At 55.1% G+C, this 2500-nt stretch overlaps 2 non-coding genes across 2 annotated transcripts; both read left to right on the top strand.

Moving 5' to 3' along the window:
* Positions 1–212: 212 nt before the first annotated feature.
* On the top strand, positions 213–2023 carry LOC146143643 (small subunit ribosomal RNA). Its single transcript, XR_014500391.1, has one exon. It is a non-coding gene; the product is annotated as a small subunit ribosomal RNA (ribosomal RNA).
* Positions 2024–2270: 247 nt separating this feature from the next.
* LOC146143644 (5.8S ribosomal RNA) lies at positions 2271–2424 on the top strand. Its single transcript, XR_014501203.1, has one exon. It is a non-coding gene; the product is annotated as a 5.8S ribosomal RNA (ribosomal RNA).
* The last annotated feature ends 76 nt before the right edge of the window (positions 2425–2500 follow it).

The raw sequence follows: 2500 nt of genomic DNA on the forward strand, positions 1-2500 counted from the left end.
CGCCGGTGTTGGCGACGTGGCGGTCGAAAGGCCTGCCGACGAAGTCTTACTCCGGCGGGTGCGACGGGCGGTGACGGTTTTCTGAGTTCGGGCAGCCGAGCAAAGAACGAAATTTTAACGGAGAGAAGCCTTCGGGTTTCGCATCGACCGAGCGACGGCGCCGCATCAGCGGCGCCTCCTTCGTCGGCCTTTCGGGGCTACGCTAAAGTAGCTACCTGGTTGATCCTGCCAGTAGTCATATGCTTGTCTCAAAGATTAAGCCATGCAAGTCTAAGTACGAGCTCTCGTACAGTGAAACTGCGAATGGCTCATTAAATCAGTTATGGTTCATTTGATCGTACGTTTTACGTGGTTAACTGTGGAAATGCTAGAGCTAATACATGCGTGAAGCGCCGACCTCGCGGGAGGCGTGCTTTTATCAGACCAAAAACCGACCGGGCTTCGGCCCGCAACCTTTGGTGACTCTGGATAACTTTGCGGATCGCACGGTCTCGCACCGGCGACGGATCATTCAAGTGTCTGCCCTATCAACTTTCGTCGGTACGGTACTGGCCTACCGAGGTTCTTACGGGTAACGGAGAATCAGGGTTCGATTCCGGAGAGGGAGCCTGAGAAACGGCTACCACATCCAAGGAAGGCAGCAGGCGCGCAAATTACCCATTCCCGACGCGGGGAGGTAGTGACGAAAAATAACAATACAGGACTCTAAACGAGGCCCTGTAATTGGAATGAGTACACTTTAAAACCTTTAACGAGTATCCATTGGAGGGCAAGTCTGGTGCCAGCAGCCGCGGTAATTCCAGCTCCAAAAGTGTATATTTAAGTTGTTGCGGTTAAAAAGCTCGTAGTTGGATTTTGGGCGCAGGCGGCCGGTCCGTCGCAAGGCGTGTACTGGCCGTCCTGGCCTCACCTCCGGTTCTCCGCCGGTGCCCTTGACTGAGTGTCGGCGGCGGCCGGAACGTTTACTTTGAAAAAATTAGAGTGTTCAAAGCAGGCGATTCGCCTGAATAATGGTGCATGGAATAATGGAATAGGACCTCGGTTCTATTTTGTTGGTTTTCGGAGCGCGAGGTAATGATTAAGAGGGACAGACGGGGGCATTCGTACTGTGCCGTTAGAGGTGAAATTCTTGGATCGGCGCAAGACGAACGACTGCGAAAGCATTTGCCAAGAATGTTTTCTTTAATCAAGAGCGAAAGTCAGAGGTTCGAAGACGATCAGATACCGTCCTAGTTCTGACTATAAACGATGCCAACTAGCGATCGGGGGGCGTTAGTTTTACGACCTCTCCGGCAGCTTGCGGGAAACCAAAGTCTTTGGGTTCCGGGGGAAGTATGGTTGCAAAGCTGAAACTTAAAGGAATTGACGGAAGGGCACCACCAGGAGTGGAGCCTGCGGCTTAATTTGACTCAACACGGGAAATCTCACCCGGCCCGGACACAGTGAGGATTGACAGATTGAGAGCTCTTTCTTGATTCTGTGGGTGGTGGTGCATGGCCGTTCTTAGTTGGTGGAGCGATTTGTCTGGTTAATTCCGATAACGAACGAGACTCTGGCTTGCTAACTAGTTACGCGACCCAATCGGTCGGCGTCTAACTTCTTAGAGGGACTAGTGGCGTTTAGCCACACGAGATTGAGCAATAACAGGTCTGTGATGCCCTTAGATGTTCGGGGCCGCACGCGCGCTACACTGACCGGATCAGCATGTGCTCGCCTTGGCCGACAGGTCTGGGTAACCCGCTGAACCCCGGTCGTGCTAGGGATAGGGAATTGCAATTATTTCCCTTGAACGAGGAATTCCCAGTAAGCGCGAGTCATTAGCTCGCGTTGATTACGTCCCTGCCCTTTGTACACACCGCCCGTCGCTACTACCGATTGAATGGTTTAGTGAGGTCCTCCGATTGGACCTGGCGCGGCCGGCAACGGTCGAGCCGGCGTCCGAGAAGACGATCTAACTTGATCATTTAGAGGAAGTAAAAGTCGTAACAAGGTTTCCGTAGGTGAACCTGCGGAAGGATCATTAACGGTCTCGCAAACGCTTCGGCGAACGCGAAACTCGGACAAGCGAGAGAAAAAGTCTTTGCTACCCGGCGCCCGACCCGCGAGGAGCGGCGCGCCGGCCGGCGATTCGGTCACCCGGTAATGTTTGCGCGTCGAGTGCCGCGGTGCCGCGCGCTCCGGCTTCAAGCGTCGGCCTGGCCGACCGCTCGGCGCGGTCTATTTTGTCACCCTATAGTGCGAGGCACTGTGCGAGCGAAACAATCGTGGATGGCTCTTGGCGGTGGATCACTCGGCTCGTGAGTCGATGAAGGACGCAGCTAGCTGCGTGAATTAGTGTGAATTGCAGGACACATTGAGCATCGACGTTCTGAACGCAAATTGCGGCCTCGGGTCAATCCCGGGGCCGCGCCCGCCTCAGGGTCGCGTTGCAAACGTTCCGCGCGGGGATTTCTCCGCGCGGCTGCTGCGGCGTCGGACGCGCGAGCGCCCGTCCCGCTCA

This window comes from Ascidiella aspersa, chromosome 5 (assembly GCF_963924565.1).
Source record: "Ascidiella aspersa chromosome 5, kaAscAspe10.2, whole genome shotgun sequence".
Classification (NCBI taxonomy): Eukaryota; Metazoa; Chordata; class Ascidiacea; order Phlebobranchia; family Ascidiidae; genus Ascidiella; species Ascidiella aspersa.